Source organism: Centruroides sculpturatus, unplaced genomic scaffold, assembly GCF_000671375.1.
Source record: "Centruroides sculpturatus isolate CEXI.00-Female unplaced genomic scaffold, Cexi_2.0 scaffold799, whole genome shotgun sequence".
Lineage (NCBI taxonomy): Eukaryota > Metazoa > Arthropoda > Arachnida > Scorpiones > Buthidae > Centruroides > Centruroides sculpturatus.
The window spans coordinates 305,650-320,043 of NW_019384961.1; the positions used below are offsets into that span (position 1 = coordinate 305,650).

Genomic DNA, 14,394 nt, shown 5'->3' on the forward strand with positions numbered 1-14,394 from the left:
AAGTTTCTATCCGGCCCGCGAGATGTTTAGAAGAAATTATAAATAAATATATTTCGATATAATTCGTCTAGTTTAAATTGAATATTATTTTCTGAAGTGTTGCAGCAGCAATGACAGGAGAAAATAAGGGAGTCATTTCCTTATTCAAACAAAAAATGGGAGTACAGAATTTTTCTAAATTATTTATATCTCATCGCATCATCCATCAAGAAAATCTATATGCTAAAGCTATGCAATTAGAAAATGTAATGTCTGTCGTATCCAACTACATAGTGCTGTTTTTATTGTGTTTAAAGTCACTTANAAATTTTGAAATGTGTCCTTCTCTTATAATTATATAAACAATTATTATTCATTAATTTATTAATTAATTAATTTTTCAGTTAATATTAAAAAAGTAATCTGGAATGTAACATTCATTTTTATACGTTAAGAAAAATACGAATATAAACGAACACTGATTGAATTGTTTGAACTCACCGAAATGTAAAATTTGAAATTCGCTCGATCTTCTACAAATTTATTTAAACTATTGGCAATATTTTATTTTTTCTTCGGAAACCAAAACAGACGATGGAAGAAATCCTGCGGAAAAATGCAATGAAAACCGCAAAACATTTGGTTGTTTCCTGCAAATAACATAAACATTTCGTAAATGAAATATGAAAATCAAAGTATATAAAATGTTGGTTCGAAAATAATACTACGAAAGTAATGCGAGCATAATTACAATAAATAATGAAAAATAATAAAAAACGGCATATTTAAATCTTTTAAATGAGTTGAAAATTTCCTATTAGAAAGACACGAGTTGTCTTTCTTTAAATGGATAAATGTGAAAACTAAATTTAAATGCCAAACATTTACAAAAAGATTTTAATCAGATTAAACGGATTTTGTGAACGACAAGCAGAAATGATTAAATGTTCGCTTGTAACGCGAAATTCTCCAATAATTAAATATCTTAATTTGTCTCATTTTAACTTTCATCGTTCTCAAAGTAATATTTAATGGGTATAATCGTTTATTATTTTCAATTTTGTACATATACTTTATAACTCGAATAATTTCGTGCTATTATTTAAAATGTATAGAATCATTGTAGACATAGCGAAAAAACGAAAGTATTAAAAGTAAAAGTTTAGCAAAAAACTACAATACTGTAAATATATAAGTGTAAAGTAAGGAATATTAAAAAATATTTTCTTACTCCGTCATCATCCTCTGCCGACAATTCACTTTTGGATGTAGATTCATTAGCATTTTTTATGTCTTTCGATTCACTTGACTCTTTATTTCTTTCCATTGTTGCTTTATTTTCATTGGTTTCTAAAAAGTAATAATTTAACCATTTATCTTGTAATTTTATATCATCATGCATAGACGTACTCAAACACATTCATTATAAGAAATTTAACCCAGTTATTAAGATTATATAGAAATACATATGTATGAGACATAACTGTATATAGAAAGTCAGAAAGTAGTGCCATTGTGTAAACAGTGAGATATTATAATATAATTTCACTCAAATCTTTCCCATTGTGAACAAAAATCTGCCTACGTTTACGAATTGTGTTTTTTATGTAAATCAGTATAGAAGCGCAGACTACGACTTGTATTAAATAATACGATGTTGACGATAATAATTCCACCGAGTTTACATACAAAAAATTATATTTCAGTTTCGAGTTACATATTATTAGAATACGAATATAGTTCTCGGTGTCTGAGTTTTACAAGCGTTTATCTTACATTTATACAGTATCTGTTAACGTCACACACTGAAAGAATCTAGAGAAAGCTTAACTTTCAAAATACAAATCACTTGGATACAAATTTTATATGTTATAAAATGTGAAATCTTTATAAATATCGAGTCTTTACGAATCCCACTTTTGTTTGTCACCCCTTCGTGCTTCAACACACAATTTGAATCGCCTCCGTGTCCCTTATTATACAAGTTACCGTGCAAATGTCGGTTTGTAATGTTTATCTACCCTGAGATATAAAACGAAATAGACACGCACACATATTTCGGGAATTAATTTTTTGGCGTTTTTGTGTGCAGTGGTCTGAAAACACAACGATTTCAAAAGCACTTAAAGGTTAAATTTACACAATTATATTGTTTATTTATTAAAATTGTAGAAAGATTATAGGAAATTTCTCGACATAAACTTTGACGGATGATAAATTAATTGTCAATTAATTTTGATATCGGAAATGAGTACACTACAAAACAATGAATTATGTCATAAATAAGAACATTGTGTCTCTGGCGATCATTTTATTCGTTTGTTTACTCCACCTGAATAATGTTTTCAGTGAATTTTTATTTAATGTTCGTTAAACGTCTTACTTAAACATTAACAAAAATAATTATTAAAAGTATTTTCGACGAAATAAACAAAATATTTGTAGAATTAAACATTTTGAAATTAATTTTGTATTTTTGAATTGTTTTGAATATAATGACCTACGACACGTGAAAGAGTGCGGATGGATAATTAATATTAAGTTTCTTAATTTAAAGAGATTTTAACACAATGAGTTTAACGTGAAATTATTCCTTAATTAATCTATAAATCAGATAATTCATTGTATTTTTTTGTGAGCTCACCTTGATCTGATACGTTTAATTCTTCACTTAATTCCGAATATGATTTTGACGTGACGTCACTTTCGGTATTAGTACAACTGACGTCATCTTTGGACGAATCATAATCTTTGGACGAATCGTAATCGAATTCGTCTTTTTCAAAGATGGTTTCTTTAACCAAGGAATGTTTTTCTAAATACGAAAACGCCCTCTTCAATGATTTTTTTTCTGTTTAAAAGGTGTAATTGGTTCGTGATATAAACAAAAATTTTGATAAAATTCGTCCATATCGTCCGAATCCTGTAAGAAAGTGAAAAATTCTGATTTCTGAAAGGATAATTTTAGTAATTTTTTAGTAATTGAAAAAATTCTCATTTATAATAAATAAACAACTTGCAAGCATTTTTATAAACACATTTTATGAGATTTGCATTATTGTCATGACTTTTAAATATTACATCTTTAAATGATACGAGTTATTAGATTATTTTTAATTACGATTGAATTGTAACTTACAGAAGAGGACAATTCTGATTCCTCCGCGTTATCTTTTCCTGCAGCTTCTTCACATTTCTCTTCTGTTTTATTTTAAATATAATTTAAAAAGATTAATACATAATTCATACATAATGAAATAAAAAGTAACGTTAAAGAATTTAAAATTATAAAAATGTTGTTATAATTTTTAATGTTTACTTGTTTTATATTTCTAAATGAAATGGAATATTTAAATTTTTGAAAAGATGAAGAAATGAAATAATAAATTGTTATTCATTTGCAGAAAATACGTTTAACGTTCGAATTGTTTCTAGCAGAAAATGACCGCAAAGTTAAATGTCGTTAATGACACTAAGAAATATCTGATTGTAATTTTCATGTTCCTAATAATTGATAATAGAAATTATCTATTTACAATAAGCCACAGTTTGTGTTTAGTAAGTATTTAATGAATTAAAGTTAAGTACGAAAGTGTGCTTGGTGCTTGTTAACTGATAGCTTTTACTGCTGCTCTCTGTTATCATATTTGTGCTAAATGCACGATTTTCTAATGACTAATTTAATTGGAGATATTTTCAATGTAATTATTAAATTATAAAGATTCAGAAATATTCCAATATATTTTTGAACGTAAAACACGAAAGAAAAAGCGAAAACAGTCAAAATTATATTTGTTTATTAATGTGATTAATTTATATTAGATATTTATGGAATTCAACGGAGAGAATGTATTCGCTATCAACGTATAACATTGTTATAAAAATTTTGAAACATGTGGTAGAAAATTACTATTAATTTTATGTTTTTGTTTTTATTGCGAATACGTTAAAAAACAGTTAAACTATATTTTTATTGTATAATTATATTAACTTACTTGAAAAATTCATTTTTTTCGCATTCAAAATATCTTTTCTTAAAAATATCGCTCCGACAATTGCCGAAAATCTATTATCAACAGTTATTTTTACGCAACAATGGAAAACTCGCTTACGGAAAGATAATCGAAGCGCGTGCTAAGCATTACGTATGTGAAGTAATTTTATTTTTGCCTTTTCTCCACGTGGCCAGTTCATCGATAATGGGTCAACCCGATCAACATAGAGTAAATTTTTTTAATCGACAACCTGTCGAAATTTTATATTGAAAAACTATGGCTGCCTCACAGCAATTTTTACATCACTACATTCATTGCACTAACACAATGAACAAAGTTCCGTCTTTTTTTTCAAATTCGATAGCAAAATTGGCAAATTATTTTCTGTTTGGAATCTTTACCTAAGGCTGTGTACACTCAGGCGTTTTTAAACGAGCGTTTTAAAAAACCAAGAGTTCTGCATAGGTATACATACTCAAACGCGCGTTGATAGACTTTTGTTAGAACGCGCGTTTCGCGAGCGTCAGCAGCGCGCTTTGAGATATATGTGCTGCCATGTTGTGGTACATTCGATCGCGCGCTTTAGGGTAGAGTGGACGTACGTTGGCCGAAATGGAGAACGATCATTTCGATACTGATCTATTTATTGATGAAATCTAAAAGAGACCAGCCATCGTCAAATGATTTTATAGATATTCTAAAAGAATTTAAAAACTTGGGTTCATATTGTCTTAGTTTTGGGTACAACATTCCATGCGTCACTCTATCTTGTAATATTGGGTGCACTCAAAATTCTCTTTGCCTCTGCCATCGTCTTTTATAGCGACGATGGATGAGGCACACACAAGCAATTACTTTCACGCCCATTTCCGAACTGAGCCAGTGCTCACGCTCCACTAAACGGTCGTCGAACGACAAGCTAACACCTGGTGTGTACGCTGTTAACTCGCGTTTAACGCAACACAAAACGCCTAATGTGTATACAGCCTAATGCTTTGCCAATGCCTGCCAAATAGCTCGACAAAGTTTATTAATGATGGAACAAACCGTCGATCTACCCGTTCGAAATGCAAAAGCTTGGCAAAGATTTTAATTTCCAACAAAAAATATAACTAATATTTTTAGCTAATACCTAAAAATATTAAAGAAATCATTTATTGTTTACATTTATAATCTGAAATTATATTTTTTTATTTGTCATTTTCTTTGTTTTTCTTCTTCAAATTCTTATATAAATATTGAACGCACGCGAAGAAAGTTTTACGAATTGCTGTTTATTTTTATTCTCTAGTTTCCGATTATCAAATGAACTTTCCGCATGTGATCTATATAAATTAGCGCGGGAGACTCCGTCAAAGGTATAAATGTTATGACAACCAACGAACCTGAAACAGAAACAAATAGAATTGAAGATCTGACACGCGAGGAAATTGCTCGTAATCCGGATGAAACAGAATTGTCTTCTCTTTAAGTTTATAATTCAATCGAAATAATTGAAATTAATTTAATAATAATTATTTTTTAAAGTTTTAAACTGAAAAACACAACACAACAATGCTGATTCGTCTAAAATGCGTTATTTAAAATGTCTGCGAATTGATTATTTATTAATTAAACTTTTTCTGAGTTAATAAAAAGAATAATTCGAGTAATGTAACATTATTATAACAGTAATTAAAATTACTTTCTTGACACTCTGCTTTCGTCAAAACTGTATTATATTTGTTTATAACAAAAACTATTGAATATGGATTGAAGTTAAGATTTGTTAATATGTATTTTTCACTTTTGCGGGATTCCGATTACGAAAAAGAGTGGAATTTTTGTCTGTTTCAGGATTAAATTACTCCTGTTGAATAACACAAGAAAGCATTTATATATTTAGACTGATTTTTTAAATTTAAAGTTTTCAATTAATAATTAAAAAGATAAATAATATTAACGTTTATTATTTGTACGTTATTTGTTTGTTTGCTAAAATAAATCACCCGAATTCGGATAAAAGAAAGTAGTTTTACTTGTTTAATCTGGGAATTTTTTTTATTAATTTTTAGAATTTACAAAAAACTTTTTATTTACAAAGAATTATTTGATTCATTGAATAAATTGTTTAACAATTATTAAGAAATGTTTTGATGTTAAACTCCTTTGTTAAAATCTTTTTAAATTAACAAAATTAATATTAGGGGAAGCCGGGGCAACTTCGGCATGCGGGGTAAGTTTGTCAAGCGCTTTTTTTAAAAAACAAATTAAAAGGAGACTTTCGTTATAGGTTAGGCAGTTGAGTTTTATTGGTGGCTTGTTGAGTGTAGTGTTTTTATTGTTCTCCAACAAGCGTAGTTGAATTATCAAGCAAATTTTCATTTTCGTTCAATTCCATATAATATTTTTTTTCCATTTATATTGAATTGGCAGGTTTTGTTATAATTCCATGATAACGAAAGTTACTTTTCCTGTTAGAAGGATGTAACTTCAACTTATTCACGTGGCCAGATCGTGGCTTGGCATTCTGTTCTCAGGGTTGTACTTAATGTTTCGAAATCATGACTAGCGGGGTAAGATCGGCAACATAAAGCCACATTAGAAGCAAAGGATAAAAATCAAACAGATGATAAATGAAAACATGTTTGCATTTGTTATTCATGTATATATGTCTTTGAACTTGCATTTCGTTGTAATAATATTAAATGGGTGTTGGATTTGTATTTCTTTGTTTTAATAGTGAATTCCAACTTATACATTGTTAATAACATAATTTTATATACGTGCCTATCTTGCCCCATTACTGTTGCCCCTATACCAGGGGCAACTTTAATAAAAATAATTAAAATAATTACAACTTTACAAAAAGAGAGAAGTTGCCGATCTTGCCCCTATACCCGGGGCAACTTCGTCAATTTCTCTCTTCTTGTAAAGTTGTAATTATTTTAATTATTTTTATTTCCAAACTGATTTTAACCAGTTCTATAGTAAGAAAACATTCCAATAGACAATATGCAAAGCTTTTTTTTTCAGTTTACAGCAGTATTTATTATACAAAATTTAAGTAAAGCTTAACATGCCGATCTTGCCCCGGTCTCCCCTAATTGTTTATCCGCAGTCTGTCACGTGTATTGGATGGCGAAGTTTATTATATTCGAAACAATTCAAAATAGAAATTAATTTCAAACGTTTTATTTCTATAAAGATTTAATTTGTTACTTATAGAATTTTATATATAAGAACGTGATGCTAACTTTTAAACCATAGAAGAATGTAAGTCCATCGACCATCTCCAGTTGGAGATGGTCGATGGTAACGAGTGGTGAACCACTTAGAAAGCGAGGAGAAGGAAAAGCCACCAATAGAAATGGGCAATCGAGGACGTAAATTGAAGGAAGGGAGAGCTTCTTCTCCCGAAAGTTCCAAGTGGCGGATCTATTGTAGTGTGTGTGTCTCGCGCCCATCTTCGTCTCCATCTCCCGACCTCGGATCGACATCTTTCCATCAACGGAAGTCGACCGCATCGTCCCGGAGTCTCACGACGTCGATGGAATTGTTCATTCGCCAACCAGAGACACTCCTTCAAAATGGGACTATCTTGGAAAGGAGAGGAAGACCCAGAGGCCTCAGCCAAGGTTGAACTGTCAATATCGCGGAAATCTTGTAAGCTTCTTTCGTGTATAATAAACGTGTTGTGTTGTAAACGAGTCATCTATCTCTGACTCAACTGTTACCACATGTCGTTAATTGTTATCGCTCGGCGATCCAGAAGTCAATGGAGACGATGACGATATATATCTCATATTATCGTTAATTACGTTTTTTTGTTTTTAATTTCTCTCCTCTCGGCCTCCACAAAATTAATTTTCAACATATGTGTGTGTGCTCAAGTCTATTTCGTTAAATATCTCAGGATATGTAAACATTACAAACCGAAATTTGCACGGTAACTTGTATAATAAGGGACATCGAGGCTATTCAATTTTGGTGGTGAAAGGGTGAAAAATAGAGGGACAGTCGGTCTACACGTTATTAGCACTTTCAATTTTATATACAACGCATCCGTATTTTCAAGATTAAGCTTTCTTTGGATTATTTGAGTGTATGAGGTAGACAGATAATGTATAAATGTAAAATAAACGCTTATAAAACTGAGACATCGAGAACTATTTATAAATTCGAATTTTTGTGTTATGTAAAACGAAACGTAGGGGAGATCGGGGCAACTTCAGCATGCGGGGCAAGTTTGTCAAGCGCTTTTTTTAAAAAACAAATTAAAAGGAGACTTTGGTTATAGGTTAGGCAGTTGAGTTTTATTGGTGGCTTGTTGAGTGTAGTGTTTTTATTGTTCTCCAACAAGCGTAGTTGAATTATCAAGCAAATTTTCATTTTCGTTCAATTCCATATAATATTTTTTTTCCATTTATATTGAATTGGCAGGTTTTGTTATAATTCCATGATAACGAAAGTTACTTTTCCTGTTAGAAGGATGTAACTTCAACTTATTCACGTGGCCAGATCGTGGCTTGGCATTCTGTTCTCAGGGTTGTACTTAATGTTTCGAAATCATGACTAGCGGGGTAAGATCGGCAACATAAAGCCACATTAGAAGCAAAGGATAAAAATCAAACAGATGATAAATGAAAACATGTTTGCATTTGTTATTCATGTATATATGTCTTTGAACTTGCATTTCGTTGTAATAATATTAAATGGGTGTTGGATTTGTATTTCTTTGTTTTAATAGTGAATTCCAACTTATACATTGTTAATAACATAATTTTATATACGTGCCTATCTTGCCCCATTACTGTTGCCCCTATACCAGGGGCAACTTTAATAAAAATAATTAAAATAATTACAACTTTACAAAAAGAGAGAAGTTGCCGATCTTGCCCCTATACCCGGGGCAACTTCGTCAATTTCTCTCTTCTTGTAAAGTTGTAATTATTTTAATTATTTTTATTTCCAAACTGATTTTAACCAGTTCTATAGTAAGGTAACATTCCAATAGACAATATGCAAAGCTTTTTTTTCAGTTTACAGCAGTATTTATTACACAAAATTTAAGTAAAGCTTAACATGCCGATCTTGCCCCGATCTCCCCTAAATATAATTTTTTGTAAATAAACTCATTGGAATTATTATTACTAACATTCGGTATATTTAATAGAAGTCGTAGTATGCGCCTGTATTCAAATCTACTTAAAAAAGAAGACAATTCGTAGAACACGTGTGCAGATTTTTCAATTAACAAAACTTGTCAATTTGTGTATTGTGTGTGTAGTGTTGGCTTTATTATAACTTGCAGCTATGGCGAAACTGATTTTTGTCAGGCGAAGCTTCATTGTATGTACGAAGATCTGGTGGCAGAAACTGGTTTTAACTTCCGATCCACATTCTTTAAGATTTCAGCCTTTACACTTTATATCAATCGTCACTAGTTTATGTCGATGTATGTAAAACACGAGTCATAAAGCACTTTATAACAGCTTAATGACTCCTTTCTACAGATATTCCGTGTAATACTAAGCTATCAATGTACAGTACCTGTCGTATCCGGATAGTACAGTACAGTATCCAGAAAGCCCAATTTAGATACAAATACCAAAAAATAATGAATACGCCAAATAATTTTTGGAAATATCTTATAATGTGTAGAAATTACTTGCGACGAAAGTATCATAACTTCACGAATTTCTCTCGTTAGTATTTGGCATATAACTGTAATGTAGAGCTTACCGAATAATTTAGAGATCTGTAACAATAAACTTATTTGATTTATTAAATTATGACATAAGTGAATTGGATGGAACAGCAATTATTCGATAGGCAATCAATTCTGTTCATATTATTGTCTTGAAATGAAAAGTTTATCTGATTTCAAATGGAATACAATATTTAGAAATACGACTGATTTTACTTTATATCTTGTGTAAACTTTGCAATTGTTTAAATTTATATAATCGCATTATATCAAATGCAGGTTAAGACTGAGAGAGGAAGCTGTCTCCGGCATATGATGACGATAACGATGACGCTCCATGTGTGACGTCATTGCGATCATATGACAATGTTCTAATGTTATGCAAGTGGACTTGTGTATATTTTTGTAAATGTAATTATTTTAATAAATAAATTAATAAAGCAATGGGATCGGTTATTCTAAATATTAAAATAATAAATTCTAAAAAATTTTTATTTAAAAAAATCTTTTAAGAAATAAGTGAAATTCACTTTTAGAAGAACCTGGATAGACGTCACAAGTAGAAATCAACTTGGTGTTTGGAAGAGAAAGAATTCTCTCGAGAAAAACATTTTATGCTAAGAAAGGGAATTAGCTGATCCTGTTTTCTTTGTGATCCTTTAAAAAGAACTTTGCATTGATATGTCCACACCAACCAGAAGGAGATTAATGAGAGATTTTAAAAGATTGCAAGAAGATCCTCCTGCTGGTGTTAGTGGTGCTCCTACAGATAATAATATTATGATATGGAATGCTGTTATATTTGGGTCTCATGATATCCCTTTTGAGGATGAAACTTTTAAACTTACACTCGAGTTTACGGAAGAATATCCAAATAAACCACCAATAGTGAGATTTGTGTCTAGCTAAGGGGCCCATACACGTTAAGTAAATCCTTTGAGGATTAACCGTGCATGCCTGACCTTGAGTAATTCCTGATAGTGTGGGGGGAAAATTTAACAGTTTTGGCGAACTGTACCGACCACCGGAGTAGATTCGAAAAACCATTTGATTTTCCTGCACAGTGTCAGACTGCGCAGGCCGACCTTAACGTGTGTGCTGTCGTGTCGTTCATTTGTGAGACCTCTGAGTATTGAGAACAATGTCTTGTGAATGTTTGGAAGAATTATTTTCTATAACCTTATTAACTTTTATTATTTATAACCTAAAAATTAATTTTTCAGGTTATAAATTAGTTTCAAATCAAAAATTTCTTGAGTAAATTAAAATTATAAATAATTTTAATATTTAGAAAACTTCTCAATTCATTTCTTCCGTTTTCATAAAACATCTTGATACTCTTTATCATTTTCTTCTACATTTTAAAAAATTTATTGTTTTAATATCCAAGTAAATTAAAACATGACAACTTAAAATAAGACAAAGTTTAATAAATTCTTTTTAATTATAAAATTAATTTGCGATAATAATGTTTACAATTTGTACTAATATTGGATGTGGTTGAGAATTATTAATATATATTCGTCTATAAAATTTAATCAATAAATTTTTTTGGTAGTAAAATCGACTTGCTATTGATCTTTCGCTGATAATTGATGCTTTTTAAGAGAATCTATAGCCCAAGATTTCTCTTGAAAAATTAGTTTTGTGACCATTAAAAAATTATTTGTATTAAAAGTTAATTTTGTGATCAGTGCTATCCAAACCACTACTACTATTTACACCATAGACTTCTATGCATACTTTTTACCCGCGAGTTTTAATAGAATTTCTTGCCAATAAACATCCAAGAACAGCCGGTATGTCGTCATCAGATGCCATGGCCGACTGACTGACTGACTGACTGAGAGACAATGGTGTAGCGAACATAACTGGCGCCCGGGGCACGACACTATATTTGCGCCCCCTCCCCCTTCAGAAAGAAATCTTTGTCTTGGAGACCGTTTGGCGTCCCTCAGCGAGTAGCGCCCGGGGCACGTGCCCTACTTGCCTCACCCTAGCATCGCCTCTGCTGAGAGATTTTCTTCTTCGTGTGTGGGCGATAAAAAATTCTGAAATTCCACAAGGCCAGGCAGCCTCAAAAAATTAATTTAACGTGTATGGCCGCTTTAAAAAGCGATAAAAGCGAGGGATAGGACTTCGCCAAGTTTGACCTATCCACTCACAAGTTTCGCCAGCACCTCACTGATGACGAGAAAGGCTTAAGTTTAAAATTTGAGCTCTCTAGACCCAGTGGTGTTCTTTGTCTAGTACCATCTGCACCGCCAAATGAATGAGAAAGAGAAAAGTTACGGCTTTTATGGAAACCTTTGCACTTTTCAACTGCTTATATTTCGGCAACTCCTCTATAGAAAAGCCTGAAATTTTGCACGTTACCTATGAAAAGAAGTATCTTTCGAACGAGATATTCACATTTACTACAGACGTTTAAAAGACGGACAAATCGGCTATTTTGATTTCTGTAACAGTGAATTTTCCACTTGGCGCTGTGACTGCGTTACTGCAGAACGGCCTTTTTGCTATGGAATTGACTAATTCGGCGCTGTAAATGCACGACAGCAGTTTTGTTTGTGAATTTCCGAACAAACACCTATTATATTCTCCAATTCATCGTACTCTATTTAATTACTTTATCGCCCGTTTCTATATTAAAGATATTCACGTTATTGTAAACCTAAACGATGACAGGGATGGAAATAAATATTGATAAAAGTAAAAGCGTTTTAATAAATCTGAAAGTTGTGCAACTTTAATATTTATTTTGATAAATATGCAATGTTAAAAATTCAATTTCACATTAAAATTTATTAAATATGAAACTTTATATACACTTCAGACAATTCGATGTACAAATTTAATTGTTGAAGTAATTTTAATTCTGGTTCGGACGATGACAGTTTAAATACAGTTTGAATGTCCGTACAATATAAGTTGCTTTGTCCATTTATAGACGATTAACAGAGTCTTTAAACTGGTAACATAATGTTTTGTTTTATATTTTGGTTGTCACTTTGCAGATCATCAGACTGTCGGTGTTCTACGGACTTTAATCTAATCGAAGTTGAACAACCATGTCTGTCCGTCAATTCAAAGCGAAAAAAACCCAATCCGGAATGAAATGTCAAGTCCAGTAAATTAAGTCGTAGCCGGGTGAAACGTCATTTCCGGGTGACAAAGTCGTATTCGGGTGGCAGAGTCATATCCGGTGAGAAGTGGACATNCCCAATCCGGAATGAAATGTCAAGTCCAGTAAATTAAGTCGTAGCCGGGTGAAACGTCATTTCCGGGTGACAAAGTCGTATTCGGGTGGCAGAGTCATATCCGGTGAGAAGTAGAGCCCTCTATAAACAGAGTATGGTCAACTGGGGGGTCAAAATATGATTGGATACTGCCGATCACGTGGTTTATGGGCGCCATTATGAGGCCAGCTTCCGATCCGCTTATGACAAGCGAGTGTCAATCAGTTAAATTGAATTGAAAAAGTAAATTAGCACTTACCTGAGATTATGTTAATGCCTCGCTATAATTATAATTAAATTTGAATGTGTTTTGAAATTTTTTAATGATAAAACATATTAATTAAAAATTGTATATTGAATTGAAGTATATTTGTATATTTTAGGATATTGTTTAACGGTTTAATTAGATATGGTGCGATCAATTGCTGAGGGTCCCTGAATCTAAGTTGGACGAGTACATTTGGAATATGCTTTTTGGCTGGTCTTTCTCGAATATGTCCAGTCTGATGTGTCGCCGATTATTTCCTTTTATTGACGGCCCGGTCTTGTCTTATGCGATCGGAGAAAAGAAGGCCCTCTTATTTCTTTCGGGTTTTAATATTAGAAAATTAAACGTATTTTAAATTAAATTTGTATAATTAACCTATCGTTGTCCAGTGAAAAGAAACAGAAGGAGAATAATTAAAAATTCTTCTATGGAAGACTGAGTCTGTTTCTGTCTTATCTGGAGACAGTTTAATTTGCGTATAATTGGTGTATTGATGTTTTATTATTGTAGAATGTAGTTAACTGTAATGTATGATTTTGGTTGGAATTTTTACTTCAATTATTTAAATTTATTTAAATAAAAGTAAATGTTGCTCTTTATACAAAGAAATTCATTCATGTTTGAAAACATTTATTGCAAATCTAAGGATAATATGTAAAGTGGAGGCAGCGAATCTACGAAATGAACCCGAGATCTCCAGTCTACCAATGGAATAAAATGGATTTTGTCGGTTGAATTTAACTCAATTATTTTTAAAATTGCAACCGGATTAATTAGGCGATTAACTGCCATATTATCCCTAAACGAAAGACGAGAAATCCTAAAAGTACCCCAAAAAATAACTTTCGATAAGTATATGGAATTACTGTTTTACTGAATGGATTATACGCGTCGGTAGAAGTATAACTGATATTTGTACAGATTATGTTATTAGAATAATATGAATCTTTCATCTATAATCGTACATTCATTGGACACTGAAGACTCTAGAAGATTGACTCTCACCCCAATAGCGAAATGCGTGAATAACATTACTTTTCAAGCATCATTCTACAATAATAAACTCATAGACTGGGCAATAAAGATTCTAACTTTTATATACCAGTTTTTACTGCATTAATGTATCATAACATAGTAGAATGAAAATAAAAATGCCTTTCTTACCTTTCTGTTGTTTTGCTTGTTAATTTTTTGAGCACGAGAAGTTTCCAAAATGATTCCATG

At 31.6% G+C, this 14,394-nt stretch overlaps 1 long non-coding RNA gene across 1 annotated transcript; it reads right to left on the bottom strand.

Annotated features, from left to right (window-relative positions):
• Window positions 1–376: 376 nt before the first annotated feature.
• On the bottom strand, window positions 377–3,149 carry LOC111632446. Its single transcript, XR_002757862.1, has 4 exons — window positions 3,119–3,149; window positions 2,624–2,902; window positions 1,211–1,329; window positions 377–629 (listed from the first exon to the last, which is right to left on the bottom strand). It is a non-coding gene; the product is annotated as an uncharacterized LOC111632446 (long non-coding RNA).
• Between the last annotated feature and the right edge of the window lie 11,245 nt (window positions 3,150–14,394).